Raw genomic sequence first — 17,974 nt, forward strand, 5'->3', positions numbered from 1 at the left:
ATCGTTAGAATTGACTGTATGGGTTGATATGTCTGTTTACAATCCCTCGTATAAACCCTATATATTTGTATGTCCAAGTATGTTTTGCATACTTCTGCCCGCGCTTGTCGATTTACGTGTGTCTATATGTGTATCTATGTGTATCTATCTCTGTGTGTTCTGCATTAGTGTGTGTATGTATGTTTGTTTGCATCTCTATCTATGCAACTTTGTGCAATGGGAAATGTTTTGTTTTGGGGTGGATCATTGAATTGGGTTCAAAGCCTCCCTTCCTTCCTCCCACTCCACCTCTGTCTCTCCCTCTTTCGCTGAAAGTGATACAATGTCATGCTCTGCTGGTGTGTTTTAGGATGACTTTTCAATCTTTTCTTACATGTCAGATTATTTGTAAGGGTAAGTCACTAAACATTGCATTTTAGACGATGTGTGCATGCGTGTGTGTCTATGTGTTTGTATGTCTGTGTGTGTGCATGTCTTTGTGTGTCTCTGAGTGTATTTGTGTGTCTGTGTCTGTTAGTCTGTGTCCTTGTTCTGTTTGCTTGCATGCCTGTGTGTGTTTGTGTACCTCTGGGTGTGTGCACGCGTGTACATGTGTGTGTGGAATGTAGGTGTCTGCGTATCGGTGGTTGTGGGTAACTGTCTGTTTGTGTGTGCGAGAGTCTGTTTGTGTGTGTGTGTCTGTGTGTTGGTTTGTGTGGGTGTGTTTTCTGTGTGTTGTATGTCAATGCGTGTGCGCCTTTGTCTGTGTGCCTGTGTGTGTACATTTGTCTGTGTGTGTATCTATGTGCCTGCATGTGTGTGCGTGTGTGTGTCTGTGACTGTGTGTATGTATGTGTGTATGTGTTTTTGTGTGTGTTTCTGCATCTGTGTGAGTGTGTGTCTGTTTGAGTGTATATATCTGTTTGTGTGTGTCAGTGTTAGCGTATGTGTGCAAGTGTGGGGAGAGTGGGTGTGTATGTAACTGTTTGAGTATGTTTGTTTGTGTATGTCTGTCTGTGTGTGAGCCGATGTATTCGTGTGTGGGGGGGGGAGTGTTGGTGTCTGTGTGTGTGGAGGGGGAGTGTAGATGTCTTCGTAGGTGGTAAGTGTGGCTGTCTGTGTGTCTGTGCGTGTATAGGTATGTGTGTGTGTCCGTCTGTCTGTCTGTCTGCGTCTGTGTCTGTGTCTGTGTGTGTGTTTCTGTGTCTGCGTGCGTGCATGTGCTGTGATGAAAAAGTGTGGTGCTGAAAAAGCACAACCGTTCAATCAGCATCCAAGGAACAGGAGAGTCGAAATTTCGAGCATAATCCCTTCATTAGGTATGATGCTTGTGGGCCAAGGGGGCTGAGGGATAAATGGGAGGGGGTAGTGGTGGTTGAGAAGGTAGCTGGGAAAGCGATGTTAAATGAGGAGGGGGGGTTGATTATAGGTTAGAGCGGAAGGTGGAGTGGATAGGTGGGAAAGAAGATGGACAGGTTGTACAGTTTTAGATGGAAGTGCCGAGTTGAAGGGTTGGATCTTGAATAAGGTGGGGTGGAGGGGAAATGGTGAAATTTTTGGCTGTGTGCGTGTCTGTGTGTGCGTGTGTTTGTGTATGTGTGTGCATGTGTGTGTATGTATGTGTTTCGGACGGCGCGTGTATGTGTCTGTGTGTCTGTGCATCTGTGTGTGTCTCTGTCAGATATGTGTGTGTCTGGGTGTGTGTGTGTGTGGGATGGCTGTGAGTATGTGTGTGTGTGTATTTATGTCTGTGTTGAAAGACTTGAAAGCGTGCAGACATTTTATGCAGCTGGTCTATCGTTCACATATGATAGTAAAAGTTAACATCTGCTGGGCAGATAATCCAGGTTACTGAGTAATGCATTAGCACAGTCTGCACAGCTCTCCGTGTTAGTCTGTCATCTCTTCCCAGCTTATTTTGTTTGAAGTGTTCTGTGAAGCAAATGCAGAAACAATTCATTTCAGCTAATGTGAAAATACCTTCATTCAATGTTCTCATTCTTGTAATATTTGTTCTCTCAGCGGTTAATTCTCCAGTTAGTCCCACTATACAGTCATTTTCTCCATATTTCCACAACATGTTCTCAGTTAATTAACTGTCTGCGTCTGTCTTTAATGTGAATCTTTCTGTCCCTCTGTATCTTTCTCTGGCCTTGGTTTTTCGCTCCCTCGTGTATTGAGTGCTGACATTGTGAAGCTCAGAAACAATGAAATGGTATGTCGTGGGCTGTTGTTCACGACCTGGTGTGTCCATGTGGTGTTCCATGGGCGGGGGAGGGGGAAGGGTGGAGTGTTCCGGGCTGGTGTTCACTTCCCGATGTGTCCCATGTGGTGTGCAATGTTGGTCAGCAGCTTTGACTCACGTTTTTGAAACTTGGTCTGTACCTGTCCACCTAATGTCTGACGTCTGTGATTGTCCCTCTGAGCTTATCATGTGGTCAGTAACACGAGGATGACCCTTGTAAAGGACCAGGTTTCTAACATCTCTCACAATGCTTCCCCTTTAAAAAAGGTTATTTGCTACTTCTCTTTAAAGAGAGCTCTTAAATGCCGAACTACTGACTGCAAATGGTTGAAGCAATTAATTTAGGAGGCTATTATGTTTTTCATAAATAATGATAACAATGGCCAGCTCTCACAAATCAGGCTTTCCAGTTTTCTGAGCTGTAACTGTCACAAATTGCAGCTATAGCTTGGCATTTAAATTTTGGTTGAAACACCACCAGAATTTTGGAAATGGCCAGAGTTCAATTGCAGATGAGGCAGCTTGAACATGAAAAATAATTGAAACAGTTTGAAATATGATTAAAAGAAGAATTAAAAGAAAATGCAAGGTTGAAGAAAGACAGAAAAAGAAAGAAGAAAAACAGGAAGAGAGAGAGTTTCAACTTCAAAAGTTAACAATTAGAGAGGACAGTCGACTTAGCAGGCTGGACATTAACGTAGACGGTAGGCTGAAGGTAGACGGTAGTGAGGATGAGCAAGCCTATGGGAATAAAAGGTCTGATGGGGATCTGTTTAAATACATTCAAGCATTGTCGACGTTTGATGAGAAGGACGTAGAAGCCTTTATAATTTTATTTGAGGATGTGGCTAAACAAATGCAGTGGACAGTGACTCTGTGGATTTAGGTGATCCAAACAAAGCTGGTCGATAAGGAGTGAGGTATTTGCATTCCAGTCAGAAGATGTATCTGGCCAGTATGAGGAGGTGAAGAAAGCCATCCAAATTGCATATGAGCTTGGGCCAGAAGGCTACAGACAGTGTTTCAGGAATCTAAAAAAGCGTCCCTGATTAAACGCACATTGAGTTTGAAAGAATCAAACAAAGTAATTTTGAAAGGTGGGTAAGGGTATTAAAAAGAGAGCGACCTATGGCACTCATAGAAAGATTCTTATTTTGGAGAAGTTCAAGAATTCACTTCCTTCAGTCGCGAAGAGCAGAGAGTTAAAATGGCAAGATTAGAAGCTGAAATGCCTGATGATTTTCAGTTGGCCAAAAAGTCAAATTTTGACTTCTGTGAGGGATTGAGAAGAATGTGCGAGACCTTCTTAAAATATATACCTGTGAGAGTAAGGTTTACTGGCATAGGCCAGGAGTAGCAGGTAAAGAGGTTACAGCATGAAGAGGTACAGAAGTATATAAATGTTTTTAAGCTGAGACATGAGGAGATATGTCATTCAGAAGGACAATAAGAGAGATGCAAGCTGCTCCATTATGTAATGTGTGGTTGGAGTGTCCGGTGCAACCATCAACAAAAATATTTCACAATTGGGTAGGAGGCCTTGAACTTGGTGTTGGCGTTGCAACATTTCAGCATTTAACTTGCAAATAACATGCCTGACACAAATCTATATACGATCATAATGCCTAAACAGTATTGGAGAAATTTATGGAGAAAACTTCCGGTCTGTTCGGATAGAGGTTATTATTGTTGGCATTCAGTCTGGAAGTTATACAGGTGACAGGATGAGAAACCGTACTTGCTGACAAGTTGTTGAGGCTTGGATGAAGAAATGCAGAGGTGTTCTTAGGCGCAAGCAAACTGACTGAAATAGAATGGACTTGTGAATGTTCGCATGTTTAGTGTCAATGCAATATATATGTATTGTAGTCTACTAAAACAGTAAGAATAAAGGATATAAAATGAGGCCATCTTTGTATTATTCATGGTTCATGTTGTTTTAAAGGGGGAGTTGTTAGGATATTGTCACTTTAAAAAGGTTATTTTCTCTTGGAGTTTTTTTTAAGAGAGGTATTATAGGCAGAGGTGATGAACTGCCTTCTGAAAACAGCTAAATTAAATAACCGAGGAGGCCTTTAGGTTTTATTAAAACGGTGGGAAAAATGGAAGGGCAGTGGCCAGCTCTCCCAGACCAGGTTTTATCGTTTTGGTCTTAGCTGCAGCATTCAGAAGCTGCTCGGGGTCCCACAAAGGGTGGAAGCTTCAATACATTATCCCCAGCTGCTCTTCTCTGTGAGATCTCTCTTGAAGCGGCTTCCTCGTGGATTGGAGAACTGCATGAAAGATTCTGTGTTTGAATTTACCTATTTGCCAAGGGGTATTTTTGTGGGATATTCTTGTATCAGCGCAGTTAATTAGTAGAAGGCATTGCATCTATTGTTTGCATAAGTGTTCCAATGAAGAAGTATTCCCAAATTGTTCATCTCTGTGATTTTGTTTTAACTAGAGTGGTTGAATGGTTTGAGCCTAACATTGAGTGGTTTGACCAGTCACAACACGTCTGTAACATCCAATTCATGTCTCCATTTCGTATAAGGAAATTGTAGGGTTGAGCTCACCTTCTTAAAACACTTGTAGCTGAGTGGCTTGTGACTGACTCCTGTTATTGAAATGTTAGTGGAGGTGCTGGGGACTGTTTACTGGAGGTTCTGCTGTGAGTTGCTTCAGACATTCAGGAAGACCTGAGGACTTGGTGACCCAAAGCTGGATGGAGCACGGCGACTGTAGTTACAGCTTCTGGGTCTGTAATGTGAACACCAAATGTAGCAGAGGTTACAGAGAGGATAAGCTCTGAAACCACGGAGATAACATATGTAGGGAAAAGAATCTGTCGTATCTATCTGTGTCTTAGCCTGGAGAAGCACACACTGTCACTCTCTTCATTACATACGCCGGTGCACACTGTCCCTATCTGCTGCACGCACACATTCACACTCTCCCATCTCACATGCGCACATACATACACACACCCTCTCTCTCTCTATTCCACACTCACACATACGCTTGCCCTCACTCTCTCTCGCATACGCATACTCTCTCTCTCTCTCCCCCTTCACACAAACACACACACACCCCTCTCTCTTTCACATGAACAACCACACAAACAGACGCATATGTATGCATATAAATTTGTGGGGTGAATATACACTTGCACATTTGTATTTGCATATATAATCTATTTTGTTCAAAAACATACAATTTGTAGTCAGTTGGTCAATGTGGCATTCGTCACCTCCTACGTTGGAAATAAACCTAGTCCGACTCCAGATGAAGACACAGTCAGACTCTAAACAAGACATCATGCCTGAAATACATCGTCTGACCAGAGGTGTCTACTTCTTTCCATCGATAATATCTGAAGGTATCTCCAGGCAGTGACTTGAAAGAATACGCAGAGACTTGCATATTAATCAAGCTAAACCTGCCCTCCCATTCGAACTGAATAAAGATTTAAGAGCCATCTTCGGTGTGTTCAATTCATGTGCATGAATTGTACACACTTCGATCTTTTCCTCATATATCCTGTCTCTGAGGTCTTGTTCTCTCCCTAACACCTGGTGAAGAAGCATATAACAGTAAGCTAGTGTTTTTCAATAAACCTTCTGGACTATAATCTGGTGTCGTGTGGATTTTGACCTTGTCCAACCCAGTTTAAAACCAGCATCTTCATACCATGGCTTTTATTAGTTAGCCAGTCGTCTCTCATAGCATTTTTTTTCTAACACAATGTGCTCTTGTCTTGCCTATTAATCTTTTGTACGTTTTGCAATTGCTTCTGGAAGTCCAGATATAATGTATCTGTAGGAGCCCCTTTATCCACCTTGCTTGTCACATTTTAAAAATGTTAGTCAAATCATTCAAACATGATTTATCCTTAGTAATACTATATTAACAGTCCTGGATCGTGGCTTGACTTTGAAAATATCCCGTTATTAATTCCTTCATAATAGTTTCTAACAATTTGTCTTCAATCCCAATAATTTGCCCAATATTTTCCATTCCCTAGTGAAGTTAGTTATTCTAAGTTCTTCCCTTTCTGTAACCTGAACATTCTCTTTCAATTCCTGTGAAACAGGCACAAAACTGGAAAAGATCTCATCCAATTGCTGAGTAAGAAGAATGAATGGCTGATTGGATTCATTCTGTTCAATGTTTGATCAGGGATCGTCAGCATGAAGTCATCAGAGGGAAGTCATACTGAACGAAATTTATTGATTTATTTCGAAGAGGTCATTTATATTGTTTTTCAGCCAGGCCTTTGACAAAGCCCCACGTGGGAAACTGATAAAGAATGTACAATCTCACGGTATCAAGGGTATCTTGGTAAGTGGCATTCAAATTGTCTTAGTGGCAGAAGACAGAGGGTTGTGGGAGAAGGCTGTTTGTGTGTCTGGAGACCAGTGTCCCCTGGTGTGCCTCAGGTATCAATGCTGTGTCCCTGATTATTTGTGGTATTCATAAATGATGTAGATGTGAATGTGGAGGGGGGGGGGTGGGGAGTGTAATAAATAAGTATATGTTCGAAACAAAGATTGGATGGGTAGTCGTCAACTAGGAGGAAGGTCTTATGTTACAGGAAGATGCAGATGGAATGGTCAGATGGGCAGATCGATGGCGGATGGAATGCAATCCTGATAAATATGAGGAGATGCACTTTGGAAGAAGGAACCAGACAGGGGAGGACTCAATGAATGGCAGCACACTAGGAATCTCAGAGGGTGTTTCTCCACACATCCCTGAATGTGATGGACAGGGTAATAGATTTGTTAAGAAGTCACATGCAACTGTTGGCATAGCTTTTATTCAACGAGACATAGATTGCAAGAGTTAGACAGGATTTTGATTCGGCCAAGATGGAATAATGAGTGTATTTCTGGTATTATAGGAAGGATGTTATTGCACTCTAGGGTTGCAGAGGAGATTCACGAGGATGGAGCATATCAGCTATGGAGAGAGGCTGGATAAGCTCGGGTTGTTTACTTTGGTGCCGAGAAGGCTGAGGGGACGTGATTTAGAAGGATAAGATTGCGAGGGGCATGGACAGGATGGTTGGACAGCAGTTGTCCCTTTTAGTCAAAGGACCAAGAACAAGCAGCAGACTTTTAAACTGACGGGTTTGAGGTTTAGAGAGGATTTGAGGATTGTTTTTCACCGACAAGGCGTTGGGGTCAGGAATAAACTTCCCGAGAAGGTAGTTGTGATGGTTAATCTCACAACCATTAAACAGTAATTGGACCAACACTTGAAGTGTCATAACATTTATGGCTATGGATCGCAAGTAAGAAGGTAAGACTAATGTAGATCAAGATGTTTTATTTTGATGGAACAGAGTCTATGCTTCTGTGATTGTTTCACTGTGGAAGAAGAAGCAGTTAGGAAGATAAATGGTGTGTTGACTTACATTTTGGAGGATTTGTGTACAGGAGTACGGGTGTGTCACTTTATTATGGTTTATTATCAGGTTTAGGTACACATTGTTCTGACTTTGGCATGTTCACCCACACTTGTCACTGAACCACAGATGGGCTTGATGGTAATGGTAAACTGAGGGATTATCCTGGCGGAGGAGTTACAGATTACGATTGAATACAATTCTGCTGCTGCTACTGTGATCTACAGCACCACACGAATGCCCCATTTTAGTTTGCAATATCTGCAATTCACGTCGACTGACGGTTCCACAGTTCACACCGAGACCCATTCACCAATCAGCCCTTTACTTAGTGACCTACTCTGGTTTCTGATGTAGGATCACTTCCATTTTCATATTCTCATTCTTCTGAGGGTATCTCCTTGATGTCATGGCCTCCAATTTATTACCTTCCTAAAGCCCTTTAAAATATTCATTTGATTGCTTTCCATTCCCATAATGCCATCATCTGTGTTGATGCGAAAACCTTATTTAGTTGCAGTGACAATGAACGTATGTACCTAGTGCTATTGTCCACTTTCTGGTGTACAGCGCTCCATGTCGGACAGGGCGTTCGAGCAGCTCTGACACACGTCTGTGGAGTTTGTTAAAAAAAAAAGAAACTGCTGAAGAAACTAAGCGGGTCTGGCAGCATTTTATGGAGTAAATGTAAAGTTGATTTTACAGGTCCAGTCACCCTTCTACAAAGCTCGCAGTTTCTCCAGTAAAACTTGCATTTTTATTTCCAGTATCCCGTAGTTATTTGTTTAATTGAAAATGTGTTCTGTGCCTGTTCACTTCAGGAGAAACTCAACAGGTGTGGCCGCATCTGCAGAGACAGAGAGACAGAGTTATAGTTACAAATCTAGTGTGACACTACTTCAGAACTGAAAAGGATTGGAAACTGGGCTTTTTAATCCGTTGACAGAGGTGACGGGGGGCGTGACGGGGAAAGGAGAGCGTGGCAAAATATAAACGGGTTTTTATCAGTGGTGAGCGAGAAGATAACGTGAAATAGCTTTAAATTAAGATGCGAATGGGGAAAGGGGTTCTCTCTACTGATTGCAAGATAAAGAAGACACAACCACACAAGGGATAGGGAGGCCAGGAGGGAGAATGCATGAAAAATGGAGAATGGCCATATTTTGGTCAGGCCGTGAAGTTATGGAATTGAATATTACCTCCTACAAGCTGTAACGTACCAAAGTGCAAACTGAGGTGTACTGAGGTGTTACTTGGGTTGTGTTTCATTGAGACATTGCAGCAGCCCAGGAATGAAATATTAGCATGAGAGCACGGTAGGTTATTGAAATGGGATGCAACGTGAAGGTCAGGATTTTTCCTCCAGAGTGGGAGTGTTCCGCAATGTTTGGTCTCCCCAATATAAAGGAGATTGCATTGTGAGCAGCAATGAATAGAGACTGGATTGAAACTGTACGAGTGAAATGCTGCTTCACATGGAAGATGTGATTGGGGCTGAAAATGTGTTGCTGGAAAAGCACAGCAGGTCAGGCAGCATCCAAAGTTCAGGAGAATCGACGTTTCGGGCATCAGCCCTTCTTCAGGAATGAGGAAAGTGTGTCCAGCAGGCTAAGATAAAAGGTAGGGAGGAGGGACTTGGGGGAGCGGCGTTGGGAATGCGATAGGTGGAGAGAGGTCAAGGTGAGGGTGGGGTGGTGGCGGAGAGGCCAGGAAGAAGATTGCAGGTCAGGAAGGTGGTGCTGAGTTCGAGGGATTTGACTGAGACAAGGTGGGGGAGGGGAAATGAGGAAACCGAAGAAATCTGAGTTCATCCCTTGTGGTTGGAGGGTTCCCAGGTGGAAGATGAGGCACTCTTCTTCCAACCGTCATGTTGCCATGGTCTGGCGATGGAGGAGTCCAAGGACCTGCATGTCCTTGGTGGAGTCGGTGGGGGGAGTTGAAGTGTTGAGCTACGGGGTCGTTGGGTTGGTTGGTGGTTAGGAAGGTGTGACTGGGGCCTTGGACAGTGAGGAGGGAAGAGGTGAATGGGCAAGTGTAGCAGTTTCTGCAATTGCATGGGAAGGTGCCATGGTGGGGTTGGGGAAGTGCTCGAAGTGATGGAGCGTGTCACAGAGGGAATGGTCCCTGTGAATGGATGACAGTGGACAGGAGGCGAAGATGTGTTTGATAGTCCTGTCCGGCTTGAGGGTGGCGGAGGTGGGGAAGTATGATTCTGTGAATGTGGATTCTCTTGCATTAGGAAGCGAGGACAAGGAGGGATCTATCATTGTTCTGGGAAGGAGGGGACGGAGTGAGGGCGGCAACGCGGGAGATTGGACGGTGACAGCTGAAGGCTCAGTCTACCGGGATTTCAGGTTTGAAGGAAAAGGAGCTCACGTCAGAGGCTGCCCACTGGAATGTGGCATCATTAACCAGAAACAACATAGATGGAGAAACTGGGAGAATTGAGTCAGCCTCCGCTGATCATGTGTTTAGCCACATGCAGAAGTTCCTCCTGAATATTTGAAAAGAAGCAGATATCCAAATTGAGGATTTCTGTCTCACATCTGGTCTGAATTGAGATATGGAAACAAACCCAGATGAAGGTCAGTGGGTATACATGGACAGACATTCAAGGAGATATCACATAATGCTCAGAAGTAATCGTTTCTGTTCAAAAAGAAGGACTCGATAAGGTGACCACACAAAAGCTGTCAAGGTTACTATTCATTTGCAAATTGATAAGCAGTAGTGTAGGGCCAGATTTACAATGCTTATTCCAGGGACCATGAGCAGATGCTGGACATGAATTTCAGCTGTCCTTCCTGAACTACCCCAGAAATGTCTGCCATTGCTGCTCCACCTTTTCCCTGCACGCCTCCCCTTCCTGCTGCCAGGTTCTCCCTTTCACATTACAGAGCACATTCTCTCACATTATGGTCCCAACCCCTTTCACTTGAAGCTCTTTGATCCAGTCCACCTTCCCTGCACTAATATCAATCTGCGTTTTGTGCTGGCACTTCGCCTCTGGTCTCAGTGTGGCTCGGCCTCTCCATTCATGCTGTTATACACCTCCCACTCACATCTCATTCCGGAAAGTTTCCTTCTTGGAGTAGACCTTATTAAAAACACCTCTCCCCCTTTGCACTGAATTCACACTGTGATCCAAATTTCCAAAATTATACTCAGTCTTCATCTCACTCTGCTAAAGGTAACTGCACACTGTCCGTCTAGTATCAGAATTCCTTTTCTTCCATAGATCTGGCCAGAGATAAGTTGTCACTGCAGAGACCATCACCCCCTTTAGACAAGGGAATTCAGGTACTTGATGTCTTATTGGCGCTAGATAAAGTTTCACGCTACATTAGTATTGTAACATGGAGATAAACAACTCACAGTTGTTTACCTGTCATTTTGAATACTGTATCAAATTAGTATTGCTTATTCTAGCAATATTAATATTTAGCATTGCAGGGCATTTAGGAAAGCTTCACACGGAGTCAGCATGGATTTTTGAAAGGGGGTCTGTATTTTGCCTGCAAAATCATGTATAGCTTTTCTGGAGATCCCTGAGAATGGTACAAGTGGGCGACATAAAGGGGGATTGGCAGACACGAGGCTTTCCAGAGATTTTCCACAAGGTACCACAAAATAAAAATTGTTACATAAGACAGAAGCTCATAGTATGACAGTTACTACATTAACATGGGATGATGGTTGGTTAATACATAGAAATTAAAGAATCAGGTTTAATGGATCTCCCTGGTAAAATGTATCTGCTGGAGTATCACAAATATCAGTCCATTGGCAAGTTTTATTTACAATCTATACTGAGAGCCTGATGGCAGGAACTGAGTGCAATCTACATCCGAGGTTGAGGATGACACTGAGAACAAAAAGGCAGGCTGTTAATTAATGGAGTCGACTCCAAAAAAGGAACAGTGCAAAGCGATGGGATTGTTCTTGTGTCTGAAACATAACGTCAGCATGCTGATGCAGCAAGTAAGTACATGGTTCATTGGGCGGGTTCCTGAAATGATCGTGCTGAATTATTGAGTACATCTAAAATGTGAGGCAATTATTCATTCTGGTTGAAATGAATGAGCATGATATTACTGAAACGTATAAGATACAGAGGGGACTTGACAAGGTATCTTTTGAGAATGTGGATTCCTTTCAGGGCAGAGTCCCTAACACAGGAATTTAAATACAGAATAAAGGATATCGACTTCAAACTGAAATGCAAAGAAATGTCTTCTTTCAGAAGGTAGTGAATGTCTGGAATTCCCTAAACCAGAGAGTGTGGCGATTGGGTCACTGAATGTATTTACAGACAGGGTGGATTGGGTTTTGACATATCAACGAGTGAGGGATACAAGAGGGTAACAGGAAATTGAAGTTGAGCCCTCAAGTAGATCAGCCGTGTTCTGGTTAAATAACAGTGCAGGCTTGAGGTGCCGAATATCATGCTCCTGTTCCTATTTCTTACGTTCTCTTGGAAAGTAACTGGTTATTGTCCTGAAAATGGTGTTGTATGATGCTGCATTCAGGGAGAGCAGAGGATTTGTTTGAGTTAACATTGGAAGCGGGTCGATGGCTGTATTCACACCGAATCTGGGTCTGTAACATGACCCACATCTGGAGCAGAAGATACATATGAGGGAGCCTGGAGAGAGGGATTGGGGAGATGGGGTCACTTCCTGACCCAGCCTGGATTTTCCAAGTACTTTTCTGAAACTACACCTAACCATCGGAGTGGCCTCAATCTTCCCCTGTGCATCAGGTCCGAAGGGCTGAATGGAACATTAGAACACAGGGCTGAGGAACACGAGGGGGCCATTCGGCCCTTTGACACTACTCCACCAGAAAATAAGGACGTGGTTCATCTCATTCTGGTCCCAGCTGAATTTTTCTCTCCATGCACCATTGTCCCTGCTTCGCCTGTCTATGGAAAATCAGACGAAGCCAGACTTGATATAATATAAAGTCATCCTAAACTTATGGAAAAGAGATTTCCCGCTTGAATGAAATCCCACTTGGTGAATGTCTCCTCACTCCTTTTTCAATGGTGTTGGAGCACGTCACTATTTCTTTTTCTCATCCCACTCCTTCACTGTTCACAACAAATCTTCCATTTAACCAGGTTGATGATATGGCCGATGATAAAGTTTTTTGACTGGGTCAGGTTCAGTACTAGGAACAAAGTCAGGTAGATTTTTTTTTAGTCAGCCACAAGTAACTAAATAGAGCTAACAGAGCAGCATGGTGGATCGGTTTTCAGCACTGCGACCTCACATCTCCAAGGCGCTGGGTTCAATTCCAACCTCAGGTGACACTCTATGTGGAGTTTGAATATTCTCCATGTATCTATGTGGATTTCGTTGCAATGTTCCAGTTTCCTGCCGCAGTCCAAAGATGTGCAGCTTAGAGTGGATTGGCCATGCTAGATTGCCCATAGTGCCCAGGCATGTGTCAGTTAGGTGGGTTCGTCATGGAAATTGCAGGGTTACATTGATAGGGTAGGGGGACATGTCTGGGTGGGACGCTGGTCGCTGGGCCAGTGCGGATTTGATCGACAGAATGTACTGCTTCCATAGGGTCGAGATTCTATAACAGTGACAACAGGTTTGGACCATAAAAATACCCAGAGGGTATCTATCTAACCCACTCACCTCAAAGTCTTGTATGTTTCAATAAGAGTCACCTGTTAAATTATCCATAATATAAGGCGTTCTACCTTGGAATGCATGAAGTGAAACATATCTGAACCGCTTCTAAAGTAATTATATCCATTCTCGGGTAAATAGGCAAAAAAGTAACCTCATGCCCCAGATGATCTTTATGTTTGTTTTCTCAGTGTGGTGAGTCTTCCACCCAGAGCTATAGAAGCAGAGGTATTGAATGTTTGGAGGAGCAGACAGAAGGTTCATAAGTAACAATGTAGTCAACGATTATCTGGGAATGAGCTGAAAATGTGTTGCTGGAAAAGCGCAGCAGGTCAAGCAGCATCCATGGAGCAGGAGAATCGACGTTTCGGGCATCAGCCCTTCTTCAGGAATGAGGAAAGTGTGTCCAGCAGGGTAAGATAAAAGGTAGGGAGGAGGGACTTGGGGGAGGGGCGTTGGGAATGCGATTGGTGGAGGGAGGCCAGGGTGAGTGTCATAGGCTGGAGTGAGGTGGTGGCGGAGAGGTCAGGAAGAAGATTGCAGGTTAGGAAGGCGGTGCTGAGTTCGAGCGATTTGACTGAGACAAGGTCGAGGGAGGGGAAATGAGGAAGCTGGAGAAATCTGAGTTCATCCCTTGTGGTTGAAGGGTTCCTAGGCGGAAGATGAGGCGCTGTTCCTCCAACCGTCGTGTTGCCATGGTCTGGCGATGGAGGGGTCCAAAGACCCGCATGTCCTTTTGGTGGAGTGGGGGGGGGGGAGTTGAAGTGTTGGGCTCAGGGTTTTTGGGTTGGTTGGTCTGGGTGTCCCAGAGGTGTTCTATGAAACGTTCCGCAAGTAGGTGGCGTGTCTCCCCAATATAGAGGAGGCCACATCGGGTGCAGCCGATGAAATAGATGATGTTTGTGGAGGTGCAGGTGAATTTGTGGTTTATATGGAAGTGTCCCTTAGGGCCTTGGATGGTTGTAAGGGGGCAGGTGTGGGCGCAAGTTTTGCATTTCTTGCGGTTGCAGAGGAAGGTGCCGGGAGTGGAGTTTGGGTTGGTGAGGGGTATGGACCTGATGAGGGAGTCACGAAGGGAGTGGTCTTTTCGGAACGCTGATAGGGGAGGGGAGGGAAATATGTCCCTGGTGGTGGGGTCCGTTTGGAGGTGGCGGAAATGACGCGGATGATACGTTGGACATGGAGGTTGGTGGGGTGGTAGGTGAGGACCAGTGGGGTTCTGTCCTGGTGGCGGTTGGAGGGGCGGGGCTCAAGGGCGGAGGAGCGGGAAGTGGAAGAGATGCGGTGGAGGGCATCGTCGACTACGTCTGGGGGGAAAATTGCGGTCCTTGAAGAAGGAGGCCATCTGTGTGGTACGATTTTGGAACTGGTCCTCCTGGAGAAGGGCTGATGCCCGAAACGTCGATTCTCCTGCTCCTTGGATGCTGCCTGACCTGCTGCGCTTTTCCAGCAACACATTTTCAGCTCTGATCTCCAGCATCTGCAGTCCTCACTTTCCAGTCGAAGACATTATCTGGGAATGGGCAGGACTGTGCAGCAAGGGGAAACGCTGACAATGGTACAAAATTGACACTGCTCCTGAACGTCCGGCAAAATGAAATGATAACCTCGAAAACATTTTTAAAAGCTAACAGTGATAGCATAGGGTTTCAAAGGACCATGGGGCTGCTCTGCCATTACAGTGAGACCACTCGTGCTGGTTTATCCTGCAGGTCACCACACCTCGAGTAATGGGTTAAGGGTGAGAGTGCTTCCCCTTCATGGTAACCTCTGTCAGTGTGGGGGGTATTGAACCTGCGCTATTGGCCTCCCTCTGCATCACAAGCCAGCTATCCAGCCAAATGAGTGGGAGACTGTGTTACTGTCACAGGCAGAAACAGTCACAGACAAAGGGCAAGAGAAACCTTCATTACAAGGATAAAAGTACAATTCAGATATTGGCCAAGGTAACAACTGAGGATAAAATCGTTCTCTGCCAGAAATTGTATTTTATAATGAGACAAGTGATTAAGAACTGCCTTTCGCTGAATACAATAAGGTGAGACAAGTGAAATAACCAGAATTACTAATTGTGATTGGATATCGATAACCATAAAATAAGGGCATGTTTTTAATTAGTCTGGTTAAAGCATACTCACAATTACATAAAAGTATAAAACTGATGGAATATATTGTTAGAAAAGTGTGTTCCCATGGAAAATGCCCTCGAACAGGGGCTTGAAGAAAACCGGGCTAAAAGTGGCGAAGTGTCAACTGCTCAGGGACAGGAAGTCGGGGTAAATGACTGAAAGGTCCTGCAATATGGAACTGAGAAAACCGTTCAGATCAGCCCTGTTCTTACGAAATGCTAGAATGCGTTTGAAGGACTGAATGGCCTCGTGGTGGATTTAAATTGTATGTGATTTGAAAACCGTACACCTTTACTCCTTCTCCTTCTGTGTTATATGCTGGGGCATTGACATTTTCCTGAATGTGGGAATTATTTGGAACACTAGCCGGAGCATTCAAAAATCAGCATTCTTTGAATATTCTATCAACATGTGGGGATATTGCAAAGGCGAGTGTGTGTGTGTTTGTGTATGTGTGTGTGTGTGTGTGTGAGAGAGAGAGAGAGAGAGAGAGAGAGGGAGAGAAAAAGAGAAGTTTTTGCATGCAGTAGTAAAAGTGGTGGAGCATGAGCTTTGATCGGGGGTACGTGCTATAACAGATATACAGTGAGTGTGAGGGAGCAGAGAGAATACGATGACCCTTACCATGACAGAGCGGGGAAGATTATTGATGCTTGTCCTGTATTGCTGGACATTTCTTCAGACCCCAGAAACTGCACAGAGCTGGGTGGTGAGGTCAGACCATGCACGGTGGGTCTGGTAGTGTGGCTCCCTCTGGGAAGAGAATAATTCCCTTCTGTACAAGCCCATCCACCAGGACCTCTGTGTCCCTGCCGACAAACCTTGTTGTAATTCCCCCTTATCTGCCATGCTCAGGGTAAACTGTGCAGGGAAGCTCCAAACAGAGAAACTCAATCGTGTGCCCATTGGCCTTTTAAAGATGGCACTAGCGCCAGGGATCACTGCATATCCAGGGGTACCCGGGCGAAGGTGAGTACCTCCAGCCATGGAGAATCCGGCTGGCATTGAATGAGAGGGACACCACGGGATGGCTGGGAAGTTAATGAGGTGAGTTCGATATGATAGCACCAGAAAACTTGCTCAGCCTCGTGCAGACAACACCTCTATGATACTCAATAAAAATCACACAAAGATAAATTATTGTTAGGTTCTGCCCAATGAGTCAGACTCTGCTGACCCCACTCCCAGTTAAACAGCTGCGGGACAAATGCTCATCCAAAACAGTCCATCATCTGAACGCACACCAATATCCCATTCACCCATCAATCCTGAGAATACTGGCTCATGTTGCAGGGTACTGTCGAAATATCTTAAAATCATCATACTGAAGGTGGTGATCTTCCATGAAATATTCTCTCGATCTCCCTCTCTAGTTTTCCCAAAATTCTTCTGTTTGTCATTATATAAACTGATTTCCCCACCATCTCTCTCTGGCAGTGATTTTCATACCCACAGCACCCTTTGTCAAGGTATAATGGAGATATGGAGCTATGAATGGCTGTCAGCTGCATGTCCTGTCACTTCCAGCATGGGCTGCAAGATTCCTCACGTTGGGCAGCGATCTAACACAGTTTTACTGAACAATGCATTGGGTAGGGTCCACTGCTCTCCATGCTGGGAGGCTAACCGCTCCAGATTTACAGATCAATTCACTGCTATTCACTGTACAGCCACCAATACTGAACAGAAACCTTGACGCATGTGTAAAGAAAGACACTGGCGAAGGCTGCATACCACCCCATGCTGGACGGACTGTTTCATCTAGGTTACTGAATCAATGCGCCGGTGTGGTCTGTGCTGGTCCACATGTTCGACAGATCGCTTGGGGCCTGGTGAGACCTGCGCAGTATTCCATCCTGGATAGATTGTGGGGCTGTACTGAGCCTGGTCTGCACAATATTCCATCCTGGACAGATTGATGGGTTGTACTGAAGCTGGTCTGCACTGTATTCCATCTTGGACAGATTGCTGGGTTGTACTGGGCCTAGTCTGCACGGTGTTCCACGCTAAGCAGATATCTCACCTGGGCTTATACCTGTCTGGGCTGCATCTGTGAGGAGAATTGAGTATCCAGGATTATTCCTGACAGAACTATCACTCCCCCAGCTTGGCGCATTCCACTGTCAAACCCCGTATTTCTGCAACACGTTGTCCATTAAGTAATTATCCAATTAAAACATGAATATCTCTCCTAGCGATGCACACGAGCAGACGTACCTGAACATATATGATGAAGGTAGTCTTGACATTTTCTTATTTTAAAGGTAAATGTGAGGTGCTCTGATTCAGGTGCAATTCCATTGGTCAAAATATTCAACATTAAGCAAAATACAATATATTCAAACACAGTAGTCAAAATACTACAAAAGCAAGATTAACTTGGAATAACTTCATTCTCTTGGAAAACATAGCAGAATAATAGATTACTTAACCACTACACAGTAATTGCTCCAATATGGCAACATCCTTGAAACACACACTTCTCACAAAACAAATTCAGGAAACAGATTGTTTCACCTGCAGTTTTCCAATCCAGGAAGAAGGAGCATCAAAAGACAATTCTGAGAGAAATCTCAGAGAGAGT

The sequence above is a fragment of the Chiloscyllium punctatum genome, chromosome 16 (genome assembly GCF_047496795.1).
Source record: "Chiloscyllium punctatum isolate Juve2018m chromosome 16, sChiPun1.3, whole genome shotgun sequence".
NCBI classification, from domain to species: Eukaryota; Metazoa; Chordata; class Chondrichthyes; order Orectolobiformes; family Hemiscylliidae; genus Chiloscyllium; species Chiloscyllium punctatum.